The 19,320-nt window shown below is 43.9% G+C and overlaps 1 protein-coding gene across 24 annotated transcripts in view; it reads right to left on the bottom strand.

The window, feature by feature from the left end:
* TRPM8 (transient receptor potential cation channel subfamily M member 8) overlaps positions 1–19,320 on the bottom strand; it is a 152,488-nt gene that overhangs the window by 52,225 nt on the left and 80,943 nt on the right. Inside the window, exon 1 of one of the 24 annotated variants that reach the window (XM_054209580.1) lies at positions 5,847–5,912. The exons of 22 other annotated variants lie outside the window; for them this stretch is intronic. The gene's annotated coding sequence lies outside the window, so the exon portion shown is untranslated. Of the gene's footprint in view, positions 1–5,846; positions 5,913–19,320 lie in introns of those variants that run through there. One more of the 24 variants, XM_054209585.1, reaches the window with a different exon arrangement.

Below are 19,320 nucleotides of genomic sequence, written 5' to 3'. Positions count from 1 at the left end.
ACCATTAAAAACAAGCCGAAGTGTTTTGAGTTTCTGTTGGTGGTCAAAAGCTCACAGTGCTCTTTCCTGGTAATGAGGAGTGTCTCCAGACTCTGCAAGTGCATCTGAAGCGTGATCCAAGAGCATCCAGACCAAAGAACCTGCTGACATACACCGGGCTCTCTCCACTCACCCAGCTCCAGGCTTTTCTCTCCTTGGAAGCCAAATAGAGGGAATGATGCACAGAGGAATCTGTTCCCAGTGTGCAGCCTGTGGGCTAGGACATATAACTGGATAACCACCAAAAAACCGCAGTCAGTGAGCTTCTCCACCGGAGAGATTTCAGGGAGATTTTGACAAACTCCACAGAATTTGCTCTTTCCTAATTCACAGAAAGTCTGTAACGCCAGTTTCGGATTGAGGTATTTGTGAACCATAGGTGTTACTTTGGATTCTTTTTCAGACTCTGGCCAAAGAACTATGTTTCTATGATCAATGAATTAAGAGCCTTCACACTCAGGATCAGCACTCAGACCAGCAATGTCATTATCCATGCAGGAATCAAAATACAGCAAGCACTTGTATTACTGAGAAGTGGAAATTCACATAGATATGAAAACATTTTCCATTGTACTGACAGCAGGGAAGAGACTGTAAGGAAGAACGATGCTTCTGCACATGAATGAACCTTATGATCCTTTTAAAAAATAAAGTATAACGCAAGAGAGCAGATTTAAGGCAAATAGTGCCTGAAGAGCTACCGGAATTTTCTGAACCCTGCAGCCTCCGCTGTGGAGAAAGCCAGGCACTAAGGGTTCATTTCAGTGGCTGGCAATAAAACACTTTCTATCCCAGGATTTATGAGAGCTTAAGAGAGGGGCTTTTTAGTGGTGAAGGCAGAACTGATAGTGCACCTGCGAAGTTAACAAATATATTAATTCTCTTGTAAAGTTTGTTTGGGTTTTTTTGTTTTGGTTTTGGTTTTTTTTTTTTTAACTAGTCTCACTTCACCACACAATGGAGTAAAGGTTTTCATGCCAATTAGACAGCCATGGGCTGACAGCATTAAAATCACCGTTCCTGTCCATGAAATTCTTTTTTAGGAAAAAGGTTGTTTGGGCTAAGCTTTGAGCCGCACGTTATTAGCACACTGTTTAAAGATAATAACTTAGTGGAGGTTTCTACGTGGGGTTTCACAGCATGGCCACCACAGAATTCAGTGGGTGAAAGTATTCTTGGGTCAACTGCTCCCACCTGAAACTCAGAGAAGAGCTCAAGCAAAACTGCAGGTGGGTTTTGCAGCACTATCAAAACACAGTGGATCAAATGGGCAAAAAATGTGAAATACTTACTCTGTTGAGTGCTAATCACCATCCTTCCCTAGTCTATGCTCTCCCCATGGATCACCAGAGAGAACAAAATGTCAAATACTGTCGTCGAACAGCCAGGGTTCTTACTAAATATGGATGCTAAAACAATGGAAATTCACAAAGAACATTTCTATCACAGAAATCCCTCTGGATTTATTTTGCTTTGGCTACACGCTGTTAACACTGTTCCTGTTGCTGAGCAGGAAACAGATGCTGGTGCGGTTGCACACAGAAGCTCGTTTACTGTGTATGACCTGCCTTCTTTTACCCCCTTTTACTGGGGGGGTATGTAGCCCTTTTTTTGTGTACCCCCTTTTATTGCTATAACAACCCACTTTTCTGCTTTTTATCTGAACTACAGAAACTCACCTTGAGCAGGGGTAACAGCTTGTATGGCTTCTTACCCTTTTTGTGTTGCGATTTTGGATTCATAACCGCTGGGAAGAACAAAATTGTTTCATCATGTTTCCAGCTCAGATACTGCATTTCTCAACAGTGTTAGAAGAGGAGGGGGGGGGAAAGCAATGAAAATTATTATATGTTAACCGTGAGATAATACTTTAGCACTTCTCATCCTTAAAAGCACCTTGATAGTAATTAGCATGAGCACAACAAACCTGGGAATAAATAAAGATAATTATCTGCCATTTCAGCTCCATGCCCTTTGTCTCTCTACCTCACCTGGCTCCTTAAATGCCCAGATATTCTCAGTGAAGGTGAGAAGTTCCCCGTTTGTGTCTTTAACCATCTCCCAACTCTGGCTAAAGAAAACACCTGAAGCTGCTACATGGATGGGAGGTCAATATTCTAGCAACAGGCACCCCACAAAAGCATTAAGATAAAGCAGAGGAAGCTCTACAAACCAATCCAAAGGACGAGGACAGACTTCCCCCCCACACTTTTTTTAGCAAAGAAAAAGAGATCTGACCCCAATTGCGGTGGGTGCGGACCACTAGGATGCACCTACCAACCCCTACAGTAAGTCTCTTCCCTTTCAGATGATACAGACAATTTGTTGGCTTAACTTCTGGGTTATAGTAAAGCTCAGTCAAATGAGCATCCGCAGAAGGTATCTTCATTCCAAGAAAGGTCAATGAAATTATTCAAACTATACCAGAGTCCCACCTGAAGCATAGGTGTGATAAGTCCCGTTACAGCACAACGCTGGCAACAAAAACACAGATAACAGAGCTCCTTTGGGGTTTGGGTCTTTAAGAATCTTGCAAAAGCCTAAAGAGCACTTTTCTGTGGAGAAAACTGCTCAAAAGGTCTGGTTCTGTGAACAGGCAACACTTTCTCGTTACTCATTTCTTCCCGTATTGAGGAAAGCAGGTACACTGCTGGAGATAAATGAAGTTTCATAAAAGATACCCAGCTCCAATGATTCGTACTCATTTTGAATGGAAAACCTTGTAGAATGGCATATTTCTGGCTGGCTGCTCAAGTCATAAGGATTCAATATTAATTACTGAAAGCAATTTTGGGTTTTCTAGCCATTTGCTTTCCCAAGGTATGTAACAGAACATTCTATCAAGTCTACAATGACATGCTAAATGGCACACTAAAGAGAACATAACCTAGTGCAAAACGGCAATATTTTGGCAATTATAGGTATTCGAACCGCTCAAAAAGGGATTATTGACAGAGTCCAAATCTATTAGAAGCCCCTGTTATCGATCTGAGTGTCCAGTTAGTCTCACTTAAAGGGGACAGACACAGACCTGATGTTATGGGACCTCGACAGCTCGGTTATGACAGCAGAAAGCTGTGGTCCTACTCTCTCTTATTACCTATCCTGCTGTTTCACAAGCATTTAAAATCCTTTTTAACAATTTAGATTCCTAAATGCAGACACTTGTATTTACTTTAAGAGTGAGAGTGCATTGCATTTGGAGAACAATGGGTGAAATCATTCTGATACGCATGTTAGCCCAGAAAGCTTTAGAAGTGCATTTTGGTGTGAAATATTAATAGATATGAACAGAACACTGTCAGATTCTTTCAGTAAAAGCCTTAAAAATAAAAGAAATCCACCAAAAATAATTATGTAATTTTCAGCTTATGAATGTTTATAGAGTGACTAGCAATTGTGCACCTCAGGCTTTTATGCACTTAATTTGATGGAAATGTTCTGAGAAAGTGTTCATCAGTCCTCAAAAATGAGAAGAGAGGAGAGGAAAGGAAGAGCTTAATACACTTTAGATCAGCTAAAAAAAAAAAAAAAAGACACCAAAAAAAAGCCCGAACAAGCAAGCCCCCAACCTCAAAAACACTAGTCAATTGAAGGCTCACTCCCACCAGTTTCAATGCAGTAGGCTCACAAGCCTAGCTTTGCTACAGCTACAGGAATTTCTTTGACTTTAACTAGCATCAAAACAAAAATGTGCATTAATCCAGAATAATCCAGTCGATGACTACCACAGGGAAGTCAACTGCGCTTACACAGCGGTTCTTTAAGGTATGGACTCAGCAATGAAAGCTTTCAAAACTAAAAACCAGAAAATTGAAAGCAGTAATAAATTCTCTTCGCGTTCACATCAAAACTAAACTTCCTCAAAACCACCTTCTTTAAAAGGAAGCACACATACTTCAATAATAAAGTATATCTGAATATACCCAGAATGTTTAAAAAAAAAATAATCAAGTTCATTAATTTTTTTTAAGGGTCCCTGTAACATTGTTGCAAGATTCAGAAAATTATCTGTAGTAATAACTGGTATTACTCGCCGTTGTAAAGTTCATAACTGAGACATCCTAAACAATATTATTTTCTATTTTGAGGCTTTTTTTATGCATAATATGCATATGCCTATTTTGCATGCACTGAGACTGTATAAATAAATTAAAGCTATATGGCACAAAGACAAGTGGTAATGCTGAAGAAAAAACTTTCACATATTTTAATTTAATCTAAAGAAACTGCTCCATGAAGAAGTAAATCTGTTTTTACAGAGACATATTACTAAAATATGCTGTCAAATTCATCTAATCATATTCAGTCGAAACGAACATATGCTTGTGACTATTTCAGTCTCCATTCTCTGGAAACTGGGTGTCACATGCAAACATTGTACAACTATTCAAATTTCACACCACTATGCAGATAATAGTGTGCATCAGCAGCGGGCATCTGATTATTCCTCCCTATAAAAGGTACACTTCATCAAATATCCAAATACAATATCTTAGGTAAAATGCCTTTAATCCATGGAAATCATAGATAGTTTGGGTTAGAAGGGATCTTTAACGGTCTAGTCCAAGCCCCCTGCAATGAGCAGGGACATCTTCAACTAGACGGAGTTGCTTTGAGCCCCGTCCAACCTGACCTTGAATGTTTCCAGGGATGGGGCAATTACCACCTCTCTGGGCAACGTGGGCCAGTGTGTCACCACCCTCATTGTAAAAAATTTCTTCCTTCTACTCCTACTCTAAATCTACCCTCTTTTAGTTTAAAACCACTGACCTATCACAACAGGCCCTACTAAAAAGCTTGTCCCCATCTTTCTTTTAAGCCCCCTTTAGGTACTGGAAGGCCGCTATAAGGTGTCCCCAGAGCCTTCTCCTCTCCAGGCTGAACAACCCCAACTCTCTCAGCCTGTCCTCGCAGCAGAGGTGCTCCAGCCCTTTGATCATCTTTGTGGCCCTCCTCTGGACTTGCCCCAACAGGTCCACGTCTTTCCTGTGCTGAGGACTCCAGAGCTGGACACAGTGCTCCAGGTGGGGTCTCACGAGGGCAGAGTAGAGGGACAAAAATCACCTCCCTCGCTCTGCTGGCCACACTTCTTTTGATGTAGCCCAAGATATGGTTGGCCTTCTGGGCTGTGAGTGCACATTCAGGGTTGTATAGTTGGGAAGGTACCTCTAGAGGTCCAGGTAAACCAGAACTGAACTGCACGTAGCTCAGCATCTCAAAGAACATAAATCTCACAACCTCTCAAGACTCTTCTTCTAGTGTTTGACCACTCTCAGACTGATATTTTTTTTTCTGCTATCTACTTGCAATTCCCTTTGTTCCAACTTGTGTTCATTGCCCTATTCTTGCACATCTCAGAGAAGTCTGGATCCATTTTCTCTACACGCTCCCATGTTAGGCAGTTACAGATACCATTAAGATCCCCTGCACCTTCTCATCTCAACTTCTCCTCGTGCATTAGGTGCTCAAGCCCCAGCCGCCTTGGTGGCCTCTACTTTGACTCCAGTATGTCCAGGTCTTTTTTGTAGCTATGATCCTCAAACTGGACACAGCACTCCAGATGTGATCTCAAAAATGCTGAATAGAGAGGAAAGATCACTTTGCTGGCATATTCTTGCCAATACAGCCCAGGATGTTGTTGGCCCCTCTTGCTGCCAGGGAACGCTGTTGACATATTCAGCTTTTTGTCCCCCAGGTCTTTTCACCCCTAGATGCAGCTAATGACATTTTATTAACCTAGAAAAGGATTTACCAGAGAGAGGACCAAAAGCATGCAGTCAGGTAATTACATACCACTAGCTCACCTGTATACAAACTTTGCAGCTTTTGGGAACGTCCTGACTATTAGCAGCCTCTGACCAGGTGACATGTTGTCCAGAGATAGCTTTGTCCAAGTCCTATTGCTTTCTGTTTCTGTTTTCCGCTGCCACGGAACAAAAAGGGACAAGGGACAGCCTATGGAGGAAATATAAGAAAAGTGCCAGGAGAATTGTTCAGCTGCTAAGTGTGGTTGGAAATGCAGGTCACAGAATCATATAATGTGTTGGGTTGGAAGGGACCTTTAAGGTCACCTAGTCCCACCCCCTTGCAGTGAGCAGGGACATCTTCAACTAGATCAGGTTGCTCAGAGCCTCATCCAGCCTGGCCTTGAATGTCTCCAGGGATGGGGCCTCCACCACCTCTCTGGGCAACCTGGGCCAGTGTCTCACCACCTTCAGTGTAAAGAACTTCTTCCTAACGTCTAATCTAAACCTGCCCTGCTCTAGTTTAAACCATTGCCCCTCGTCCTATCGCTACATGCCCTTGCAAACAGCCCCTCCCCAGCTTTCCTGTAGGCCCCCTTCAGATACTGGAAGGGGCTCTAAGGTTTCCCCGGAGCCTTCTCGTCTCCAGGCTGAACAACCCCAACTCTCTCAGTCTGTCTTCACAGGAGAGGGGCTCCAACCCTCGGAGCATCTTTGTGGCCTCCTCTGGCACCGCTCCAACAGGTCCATGTCCTTCATCTAGAGTGATAAATTTAGATTGCCCCAACTTTGTGAAAAATGCACTTCTGGCAGAAGATACTGGACTATTGCTCCAACAGCACAGGCCAAATTCACTTACCAGCCTGCAGTGCCTGTTGGAAAGAGACCAGGTGCAAATGTAGCTGTTGTAAAAGAGTGGGACTGTCAAAGACACTGGTATTTCTTATTCATTTTTTCTCAATTCAGCCACTGTCTGGAAGAATCCTAACTTGCATGCTTCTCAAGCCCTCCTGTAACATGATTCCATGGTACATTTTGTGGGAAGCTGTAGCTTGCCCTGAGATGCTCTAGGATTCCCATAATCAGACAGACAACAGGAGCAAGAAGCTGGATTTATAGTCAACCTGAGACTGATATGCACAGCAGAGAGAGAATGACATTAGGCCAAGGATACCTTTATGTTTTGCAATAGAAAAGCTGGATTCAATCAAACGTGCTGAAATAGGAAGTAATGACAAAGTAGGTGGCAGGGAATGCAGGGAAGACAAACAGAACACAAGGACCCATTCTAAGTCCACAGAAAAAAAAAAAAAGCCAAGTCCAGGCTTGAGGTGGGAAAACCTGGCTGAGTTATTCAGTTTGAGTGGTCTTAACGCAGAAGACCTGACTCCCTGAGCCCTCTAAAATGCTTTGCACTACTTAGTATTTTGTTCTCAGCACAGCTGCTGCTGGAAAGTCAGTTTGAGAAAAGCAGGAGGATGGGAGGAAACTGCTTCCAAGAAATTTAGCTCCGGTCAAAGCCAGCAAGAACTGCCCACCAAGATGGGAACGTTCAGAAAAGTTTTGAGCTAAAAAGATTCTTAAATAAGAAGCACTAAAGGCAACATTAATAGACAGAGCTCGCAGCTCTGACAAGAATTTCAGCACACAGGGAGAAGTGAGGAGGAAGAAATACAGTCAATGGAAAAAAAATCCCCTGGAGGCTGAGGTCAGACTGATTAAGACGCTGTTTCAGTCAATATCCGCTGAAAACCATAGTTGAAAGCAAACAAACACTAAATATACTTTTTGAGTCTTACAAGGAAAAGACTCTCATGGAAAATGCATGAAGACGCTTCCAAGTAATTATAGATTAGCAAAGGTATATTTCTTTCATTGACCATTATTTTAATTATTAATCAGCTGCCGCTGTCAAGCCTATGTGCTTAAAAACACTTAGCAGTCTGTTCGTTTTAGATGTACTTTATAAATTTCATTTTATGTCCATCATGCAGCATCATAATGAAAGATAAGCGTTTTAGAGTAAACCATGAATTTGATCCACTCACTTATACATTTAATTTTTTTCCAAAGACCATAGGGAGCTTGGTGTCTGGGGAGGTGGGTGGCTTTGACAGACTTCAAGGGCAAGAACAGCACAAGTATAAGGTCAGGCACAAAGGTGAAGTGCACAACCTGTCTGTATTACACTTCTGGAGAGCTGCTTCTGTAGACATTGGTGCTTCTGAGACATCCCCTGGACTTCACATGCAGGAGTGGAGAAGAATACAAAGCATCACTTTCACCAAAAACAGTCTCTAGCTGCAGTCACAACCAGCAGCAAAAAGAGGACCAGAAACATCCCTGCTACTCTCCCTAGTCTGAACAGATACCATCAATTCTGACAATAAACGACTCTTTAGAATGCACTGGTATTGCATAATGAGTACACATTTCTCTAAGTCTGGTCACACTTGCCTTTCTTCCAGTACATCTTCAGTAAGTCAGCAGTAGAAAGCATTCACTCATTCTTTCTCCAATACGCTACACGCACAAGCTTAAAGATGACTCGGAGTCCCAGGACTGGAAGTTTCCTATTAAGGAGAGCAAGTTTAAGCCCGTGCTATATAGTGTGGTGCTATATTTTTTCAGTGCTGTATCTATCCTGGTCTATCCGTAACCTGAAGCAAAGCTAGGAGCAGCTCTCTGGCTTCTCAAGAGACCCCACCTGGAGTACAGCATCCAGCTCTGGGGACCCTAAAAACAAGGACATGGACCTGTTGGAGTGGGTCCAGAGGAGGGCCACGAAGATGATCAAAGGGTTAGAGCTCCTCTCCTATGAGGACAGGCTGAGAGAGTTGGGGTTGTTCAGCCTGGAGAAGTGAAGGCTCTGGGGAGACCTTATAGCAGCTTTCCAGTATCTGAAGGGGGCCTACAGGAAAGCTAGAGAGGGACTTTTCACAAGGGCATGTAGTGGTAGGATAAGGGGTAATGGCTTCAAACTGGAAGAGAGTAGATTTAGGTTGGCTATTAGGAAGAAATTCTTTACTGTGAGGGTGGTGAGCCCCTGGACCAGCTTGCCCAGAGAAGCTGTGGCTGCCCCATCCCTGGAGGGGTTCAAGGCCAGGCTGGACGGGGCTTGGAGCAACCTGGTCTGGTGGGAGGTGTCCCTGCCCAGGGTATGGGGGTTGGAACCAGATGATCTTTAAGGTCCCTTCCAACTCTAACCATTCTCTGATTCTATGAAACCATCTTGTGATTCTATGCTCCTGTCAACCTTGGTCCCAGCTGGAAGCGTTCCCTGAGTAAAGAAATTACACAATACTTGAAGAAGGTATCATCTTAGGGCAATCAACAGCACTGAAAAAAGGCAGATATCAGGCAAATATCCCCACAGTTAAAAAAAACCCCACGGTCGCTTGTCTGCTATGTTTTCAGGGGCAATGCAGTTCCCTTCGATGCTCTCCTGGTCTTATCATTGCAACTACTTCTACAACTAGAACAGACTTTAACAGAAAAGGTTCACCACCTTCAAAGTTGAACAGGAGACAAATGTGCTTTCAAGCTACGGATCTGGGCCACCTGAATGACTACAGAGTTCTAGGGGCAGCAGTCAGGGACATGGGGATGCAGGTGCTGTTCTCAGTCCTGCTGGTGAGGAGAAAGGGCGCGTGGAGGGGGGCACTGATATGCTGGTCAACAATTGTTTGCAGAGATGGTGTTGGCTGGTGTTGGTTTTGGTGGTTATGACCACAGGACACTATCTGCAGATCAGCTTCTGCATGGGAGAGATGGGATCCACCACTACGTGGGGCAATAGTATTTTTGCCAGGAGGGTGGGGGAATCGGTAAAGGGGGAAAGACTAACCTCACCAGTCCCACTAAGTGACGGGCTGGCCCGAAACCACAGGCACCACATCCAGCAAGATCAGCGTGAAGCAAGAATGACGCATGTCCCAAAAAACAGCTACTGGGGGGGACCAGTGTGAGTGAGGAGAGTCAGAAAACCGGCAGAGAGGAACAGGCAATGACTAAAAACAAAACACAGGGGGAAGACGTTTGCTGGGATTAACCTCCCTGCTTGCAGTACCAAGCATTTAGACCTTTAGGCCCATCCTTGGTCTGCCCGAGGGCACACTTGGCCTGTAGGTAAGTAAACCATTTCATTTAGTTACCTTCCAGGCCATTAAATCCTACTGTAAATCTGTGAACTAAAAAATACTTTTAAATGTAGATAGGACAAGGCTGAAGTTCTCTGGGCTCTTTAAGTGAGAGAGATTTTTTTAAATGGGCGTTTACCAAATTCTGCAGAATCCTGCGCTTTCTAATACATAGCAAATATCAAGAACTGTGAAATTACATAATACAGGTTCTGAACTAATATACAACTATTTCTGAATCAGAGTTAAGGGTATTAAGATGGACTCTTTTTACAATTGCAAATCTTTCAAAGATTGCAAAATATTCCAAGGTTCAATGGATTCCTGCCATTACACCCAGCTGTGTCACACTCTCATTGCCCTGAGGACACTTAAGGCCAAAGTTATTCTTGGGCTGTTTCGCTGCAATTACCACCAAACACCCCATCTTTGTGATCCTCACCACCACTACACAAAGTCTGAACATCGAGTTCCACATTGATTAAAGTCTGAGGACCTCAAAGTGGTCTTTGTCTGGTTCAGGCTGAGTGCTGTGAAGACTTTTTAAAGATAAAGCATATAATTGGGCGTTATAGATGATTTGGGAAAGCCTAGATCAGGTAGCCATTCCACACAGACCCTATGGCAAACAGAGCTTTATAGCAACCCTCCACAAAATGCTGAATTAAGGACAAAACATTCTGATACGTTGCATAGATAAAAATAATCTGAGCACATAAAACAGCAGGATGGTTCCATTTATTCAACCTCCAAAGGTAACTGAGAGTATTACAAAATCTGCTAGCTGTATGGAAGTGCAGCAACCACCCAGTCTCTCACTGGAGTCTCCTGATTCACCAAGGCACCGACAACCCCGGCAGTCCCTAGTGAAACTTATTTCTACCTGCGACAGGTCAAAGGTGACCATAAACAAGCAAAACCTTCTGTCCAGTCTCACAATGGAGAATCTCCAAAGGAGTGAAGAACCACCCAGCTGCAGCAGTGAGTCTATTACCTTCCCTTCCTCCTTCCCTCCAATTATCCACTTGCTCGCCACTGATGCTGTGGGCTCTACGGGGAAGGGACTAATTGCACTAGTTCCTCCCCGCTTACAAAGTGGAAACTGCAGCAGATGTTAAGATGGAGCCAAGTCAAACGTACCCCTGAATCAAACTCTTGCAGGTACGAACTCTTGTACTTCTCTGAGCTAAGCCTTGGTGCGAGCTATAATAGCAGTAATTTTTCAAAGATTTGCAAGTCTTCAAGCTATTGGCACTGGTAACAATTGTTGGTCCCAGACTCTCAGCAGAACGTACACACCCCAAAGACATGGCCCTGAATTTGATGAATGACTGCAATTATTAGTAATTAATAGGCCTTTGGGAATCATAGAAGAAGAAAGGCTACGAGTACACTAACAGACAAGGATCATTGAAGCATTCCACACAGAGCTGTGGACGGAAGGAAATGAGAAGGGTAGAAATACTGTTAAAATATAAAAAGCATATTAAAGTGACTTCAGATACCTAGATTATAAACACATATACCATCTGCTAGCAATTTTTTGCATCTCAAAAAGAGTCTCAATCAAATCAGCATCATTCAGCTTTTCACACTGCAAGTGGCAATATTAGAAAGACTTGTTCTAAACTTTCGCATCATCTTCAACTTTCCAGCTTCTCCAGTCTACCAGATGGCTGAAACCACAAAAATAAAGCATGTGTTTGGAGCTGCCGCTCCCTAATTTGTGAGAGGATACATTCTTGATCAATTGAAAAAATAATGAAAACGTTTATGATTTCCAGCTTCTCTGAAACTGCAGAGAAAGGTTTTCACTCTAACAACTTGTATTAGCTAGCCTGGAATCTGCAACCAGCAACATTTAAAAAGTAATTTGAAACTGAAAGAGTACTTTTGGGGAAAGTGTCTCAAATGTCAGAGAGATCTATTAAAACAGCTCTTGACAGACTAATCCATAAGCCCTTCTTTTTTAGTGTGATATTTGTATTGATTTTTAAAATAGCAATCCCATTACTACACATTAACAGCATGGATAAGCATCTCTCTGAGAGTATTACAACAGGACAAAGAGAGAACATGAGGGCAGTAATTTTCCATCACATGGAAGGTGAGGTTAAATGGTGAAAGGACCAGCTTAACACTTGGTATCTGAAAATCAAGTCCATCTCTAAAGCAAGTTTTCAGCACAGCAGCAGCTCTGCTGACCTTTTTTGTTATCCAAATCCACTCCTTGCGTGCCACCCTGCTCCCTTCCCAGCAGTCAGCTCCAACATCCCGCTTCCTTGTGGTACTGCTTCTCCTGCTGTCAGTCACGGAAGTTCCCTTTCGAATTGTCACCATTTTAGGGGCAATGGAGGAAAACCAGGAACAAGTGTACATATACATGGGGGTGAATCAGCATGAATGCGGGGAAAAGAGACATCCTGGCAGAAGAGAAATGGGAGAGGCAGGCATTTCTCTTCATAGGAGTTCGGATTTCCAGGGCCAGAAAGACTGGTTCCTCCTCTCAGGGAGCCCATAAGCTGCTCTACAGACTTGTCCCAGACATCAGAACTGTAAATCTGACCAGATTCCCAACAACACCATCCTTACAGCCAAAATAAATGTATGCTATTGCATTAAACCCTTCTGTTCTCTAGACCAGAGGTTTCTTGAGCCAGCCCTTAGCGTGCTCGTGCATGGGATAGCCTCTCGGTAGATACGCACTTATCTCCACCAGTTGCCAGAGTTGTGTAAAGACAAGTTACCTTACTTATCCTGGATTCTAGTTATTTTTGTGTGATATGACCTGTCGTATGGACGACTGGCAAAACCAGTCCAGTTACTATGACAAAATTTAAGAACTCAACCATGGAAGTTGTTGTTCAGAAACATTTGGCTGAGTTTTGTAACACAAGCAAGATCAGGCATATCAATAAAAAACATGCTAGTCAGCTCAGCTACCACTTTTACCCTAGGAAGTCACTTCAGTTATTAACGATACCTCTCTAATCAAGCAACAAAACACCCGATGAGTCCATTGCAGCCTCTATCACAGTGCTTTCTCCTCTGTCTACCTTCACAGTCTTGCACAAACCCGAGGCACGAGCAAATCAGCTGTGTAAGAGACAGCGACACAGTAGCAACATGAGGAGGGTGCTTAAGGTTTCATGGGACTAGACTCCATTTTTGAAGAAGATTCATCAGACCAAACAAGAGCTGCTAGTCAGAACCGCACTTCAAATGTGACTTCATACCAAATGCTGTCAGATGGCAAAGAGATGCTGCTAGCAGAAATATGCATAACTAGTACTGGTAAGCTCCTAAGGTTCCCCACTCAAAAACCACTGTTGACATTATTATGTCACTCATACAGGCTTTCCCAATACATACGCATCCGGAGCTCATTTTCAAACAAGGCTTCATAACTCTAGTTTGCACAGTCTTAAAATATGGAACAGCACCATGTGTGAGGAATACAACACGCAGACTTACAGATGTTCCTGGATATCAGCACATTGACAATGGGAGGATGTTCAGAGGGGCGCAACACATCTTAAACTTTAGCATTTCAACTACCAGAGATGTGCCATACCAGAGTCACTTGCAGAACCTGAACCCACCATCCACTGCTACCAGTTATTGGTGCACCATCATAATGGGGAGGTGCAGTCGTGGGCTATTATCCATTCAGACTGATGAACTATTGAGGGGAAGGGATTATCTAAGCACAAAAAAAGAGAGATGATGATAGTCTCTACGTGACAACTTGAGTCCAAACTCACCTTGAATGTCCATGATCTCACAAGCAAAGAGCAAAAGACCACTATAAGAAGGATCTGAAAGGCACCAAGAAGCAGTTTGATGAAGCCTTTTGATGGACTTTGAAAAAGAAAGAACAGCCTATGGAAAGTACAAGGAGCAGGCCTGAAAGCTTCAAGAACAGGAAAAAGTGCAACCTGACAGACTGCAGGAGATTTCCTCTCTGTAGAAAGATGGCTACTGAAAGATGGACAACCTGGCAGCTATGGAGATCTACAAGAGACTCCTAGCAAATACTTTTGTAGAGAAGTCCATGGAGGTCTTGGACAAGACCTCCGTGCAAGAGGCATGCTACTTTATCCAGGCAATTGCCTCTGAAATATGAAAGCAGAAGACAAGCCAACCCCTCTGCATAGACAGAAAGTTGTCTTTTATCCTAGTTTTACTAGGGATAACACAGAGGCAACATTTCACTTATAAAGGGAAAAAATACTTGGTCCAAAGGGGTCTCCATGAAAAGCATTCCCTCCTTTTGTCAGAAGATGTGACAGTACTGTGTGGTTCACGTTTGTATGTGACAAATGTGAATTCAAGTCCATCTGTCCTGGTATGGGACCGTAAAGGTTCAGAACAACACACAGAAAATTCCCTCCCTCCTTGGGTTCCCAAGCAGGGCCTGTAGAACTTCACACCATCTGGAAATAACAGCAGATGATTTGTAGGGTGCACCACAGCCATGCAGTCTGGAGCTCACATCTCACAACAGAGGGCACACAAGCTTGCCAGCCAGTCACGGAGCACAATAGCTGTGCTGCATCAGGTCCGGGCCACGCAGAGACAGTATGCTGCACACACACCTTTTCACCACCACCGATTACACCGATCGCAAGCCAACATTTTACCACCAGGATGAAAAAAGCTGCTATTCCCTACGTAGTTCCCCAGCTGAGCATGGATCACCAAACTGTGCAAGCATCAGGAAGACCCCTAGTGAGGTAGTATTGCCTGGCACTGCTCCCACCAGACCCCAGCCATCCTGCTCCTACGAGCCTGCTGCCTCACAGGTGCCACCTCTTTCCTACATGCAGTTCCCTCCCTTTCCCCTCAGACAACCTCTGCTCATGTCCCACAATTGCTTTCTCCAAGTCCACTCTATAGAACTGGAAAAGAGTAACAAGAATGGACCTAATTATTGCCCCAACTTCTCTTGGGCAGCAAATACCTTTGACTATCAAGCTAGAGACAGACAGCTTCACGCATGGACACCTCTGCCTTGCACAGCTCCAGCACATTCCACCTTGTTCCTGCACAGGTTAGCAACCAGTGAGACTAGCTCTGCTGAGTGAGCTGGAGTGGCTGGATCGCCTCAGAACCTGCACTGGGTCTGACTGGGACGGAGTTAATTTCCGTCATAGCAGCCCATATGGTGCTGTCTTCTGAATTTGTGACTATATCAGTGTTGACAACGCAATGGTGGTTTGGATGCTGCTGAGCAGCACTTGCACAGCATCAAGGCTTTCACTTTTTCCAACTCAATGAGCAGGCTGGATATGCACAATAAATTAGGAGGGGACACAACCAGGACAACTGACCTGAACTACCCAAAGGGACAGTTCATGCCATGTAGCATCATGCTCAGCCAAGAAAAAGAAGGGGAATCTTCCCTTCCTATTTTGTTCCCCATTCTGCTGGGGGAGAGAGGGAGCGTGTGTCTGTGTGGTGCTTGGATGCCTACTGGGGTTAAACAAGAGAGCATCATTGGGCTCCCAGATCTTCCATCCTCTCCGAAGAGGCTGCCTAGCATCTACCTGCACATCAGCCCACAGTCAGTGGTGTTATCTGGCATGTGCTGGTTGCAAGGGGAAGAGTCGTGACCTTCTTCAGAATTTGAAGTGCAGAGACCTACTGGTAGAGCACAGAAATGCTCAGAGAATTTTCAGCTAATCTTTCCATTAGGGCCCGGTTACATAAAGCCCCAAAACTTAGGGTCAGAGGAATATCAATTTGCTTTCTAAATGGATTCTGTGCCCTTAAGGCTACAGAACATAATGGAAAAAAAGAAAAAACCCTCAAACAGGTCATGTACTAGAAAGGTGATAAAACCCACACCATTAAAGCAGAGATTTAAAGGCACTTATATTATTCTACAGATCTGTTTCTGCTGTGAAATATCCAAGGCTATTACTGAAGTTCAGATTAGCCCTTTCAACTCCATCAAAGAAGATGGTTTGCATGAGCTTTGCTAAGAAGGGTAAAGAGTTAAGAAAGAAAGAGAAGAAAAGAGAGGGAGAGGGAGAGAGAGAGGGAGAGAGAGAGGGAGAGAGAGAGGGAGAGAGAGAGGGAGAGAGAGAGGGAGAGAGAGGAAAAAAAAAAGGAAGAACATTCCACTGTTTACACAATTATTCTTACAGAGCCATTAGAAAGAAGTGGAGCAGCCAAACGATGCCCAGGAAACTTCTTGCTGTGCAAGCTCACTGCCATGCAGAACCCAGGGCTGCTGTCTTTTAGAAGACACCTCTTGTGTCCATTATTTGGCCTGCACTACACCCCTCCCAGGCCTGGAGAGAGGAGACAGAAAAGGGAGCTGTCCCACCTCTTGTCTTACCCATTAAAAGCCTGGGCTTCTTTCTGCAGAGTATTTCCAGCAGAGGCTATCCAGCAATACGTCGAATATTCTGCAGGTATAGCGAGGCTTGTGAACAGAAGAGCTTTTCCTGCCCCTCACCTGCATTCCCACGCCACTTACAGCCACGCAGTCACGCACAGCCTGCTCAGGCCGCTGAAGCCCCACATCTGCTCTTAGACCCTCATGGCCAACAGCAGGATACACCAGATAATAAATAAAAGGTATAAATGCCTTCTGGAAGGAGCAGTTGGATGTCATAAACGCGACAGAGCTAAGCTGGAACAAAGAAAAATCTTATTGCAGTAAAATTGTTTCAGCAAGTCTTGAAGCTATTTCTCAACAGAGCGGCACTAACAAAAGCAAGTTGCAGTTTGTCCTTGCTGACTCCTCACAAACTGCTTTTGTGACTAAGAGCCAAAACTCTGTTCAAATATCGTTTAAAACCCGCACAATTCTTTCAACCTTATAAATCAAGATGCAGGCAGAAATAAGGTTTCAGTGCCCTATTTTTAAACAGGTATCCCTTTTCTAAATACCATTTTGATTTCCAAGACACCAATCTCCTTTCTGCCACTAGATGTCCCACAAGTAAGAGGAGAATCCCAGTGAGGAGCATTGTGAGCACGGATACTCGGCAAACGTCACCTACAGCAATAATAACCACGCAGGGAAACCAGCGGCTGTGTTTACATTACCTGAATGATGGGTGGCTCAGACACCGCAGTAATGGTATGGATACAGAATGTGTGATGTGAAACTCTTGCTGTTGAAATCCTTGCGTGTACATGCGATTGGAGACTGTCAACCTCATCTCCCCAAACACAGAGCAAACTCCAATGAGCAGCATCCCTTAAAAACACAGCCTGTTGTGGGGTGTGTTTGTTTGCTTGTTGGTTTTGATTTTTTGTGTGTGTTTGGTTTTTGGCTTGCTTGGGTGTTTGGGGTTTTCTTTTGTTTGTTTGGGGGTTGGATTTTTTTTGTTGTTGTTTTTAAATGCCCCGACTGCAAAGCATATATACATTTAAGGAGCTATTCTACAGGAGCAACAGAATGGCCAAGCGGTATGCTAACTGGAATTTATATGTTTGGTCAAGCTGCTTTGTACTTAAGAGTCATTATTTAGCTCTGCAAAAGGCTTACTCAAATTTTGGCAAATACAACAAAAGGAGAAACATATTAAGACTCTTGCAGTATTGATATATTCATTTGACAGTCATTTTGGTGGTATAATATTAGGTATTAATTCCATATCTGGGTTGTTGGTACTCTTTCATTATGTAAGTTTTAAATACAATTCTAGCAGGGATGCATTATAATGAAGCTAATTCCCCCACCAGAACATGGTGTTTTGGGGATTTTTGCTTTAACGTTAAAATGAATTGTCAGGGGCTAGATCTGCAAGGTATCATTAAAGAAGTTAGTTATTAGAGCTACCACTATAAGGAGAGAATAGTACAGGTAATCATATGTCCCTTTACATCCTGAGAACTGCAGGTGGTGGAGCATCAAACAGGCCTCCAACCCATGCGCTGAATGCTAAGCAGGCCCCATCCATAGAAAATATTCCCCCATTTTGGTTATTTTAGCTAGTGTAAAACTTTCTTACAAGAAAACAACTCCAATCATTGTTTCTTCAGTCAAACAAACGACGGGCACGTAAGAGCTTCTTGCTGTACCACGAGATAAAGGCAAGGCCACGCAGAAGGTGTAATTGCCAGTAGCAGGTAGCAGCTGCCTGTAGGCGCCTCTCTTACAAGGAGGGAGCAATTACAACGTCGCCAAGGGATCTGCAGAGCGCAACACAGGCTTGAAGGCCATGCTGCGTGTGCAGCATAGGGCGGCACAGGCCTGGGCAGATGCAGGTTAACCGTTACACGGATTGCTAACTCCTCCACATGCAGGATCGCTGCAGAAAGTCTGTTCAAAACGCACAACAAAACCACTTTGGGTCCAAGTGTTCTGCTGCCCGCAAAGGCACAAAAGAGGCCAACAGTGAAGAAGATGACCCTTCTCCGCTGTGACTGCAGTTGCTCTAGCCTTCTTTTAAAAGCCTTTCCCACACTCCATGGCCCTGCCACCATGCATAGAATTTGTTGTTTTGGGGTCCTTCTCTAGACCACACTTTGAAAGCAAAACACTGCACTGCTGCATATCTTGCACCTCATTCCCTGCAAGGTGCCAGCCCCTTTTAACCTTTCTAGAAAATCTGGGGAGAAGACACACACATTTTTCACATATTACCTTTAAACATATTTCCTGTATTGGGGTTGTTTCTAACCACAGGGGATGTAGATGAGATGTTTCTATGCCTAATTTCATCACTCTGATATGACTGGGTGGAGCCTCCTTCTTGATGTGATGGACTTCAGAGGTCATGCTCATCAAAGAGCCAAATGAGCTCTTTGCTCTGCAAGAGTAATGAGAACAAGGAAACCCAGATCAGAGCACTGAGAATCTTTGCATTTCCTTTTGTTGAACTTCTGAGATTCCTCTCTGCCCAATTCTCCAGCCTGTCAAGGTCCCTCTGAACGGCAGCAAACCCATCTGGTACACCAGTCATTCCTCCCAGTTTTTTGTTGTCTGCAAATGTCTGAGGATATGCTGTGTCCCATCATCTGGGTAATTAATGACACTGCTGAGCAGTACAGGACCCAGTGTCCATCCCTGGAGTACCCTAGTAATGACTAGCCTCCAGCTGGACTTTGTGCCACTGATCATCACCCTCTGGGCCTGGCCATTCAGCCAGTTTTGAAAAAGGCCATTTGAAAGTTTCCCACATCAGTTATACACTGATCATGGCACACTATGACCATGTACACATTCACTGGCCACGTAGAGAACCTGTACTTCAGCAGCCTGCCTATAAGGATGTTGTGGGAGACACTGCCAAAGGCTTTACTAAAGTTGAGGTAACCACTACTCACTGCTCTCCCCTCGTCCACCACCTTGTCACCCCATTGTGGAAAGCTATCAGATTGGTAAAACACAATTTCCCCTTCATAAACACAGGCAGACTACTCCCAATCAC

The sequence above is a fragment of the Rissa tridactyla genome, chromosome 7 (genome assembly GCF_028500815.1).
Source record: "Rissa tridactyla isolate bRisTri1 chromosome 7, bRisTri1.patW.cur.20221130, whole genome shotgun sequence".
NCBI classification, from domain to species: Eukaryota; Metazoa; Chordata; class Aves; order Charadriiformes; family Laridae; genus Rissa; species Rissa tridactyla.
Note: the sequence above shows the minus strand (reverse complement) of the source record. Positions and strands in the feature narration are given on the sequence as shown.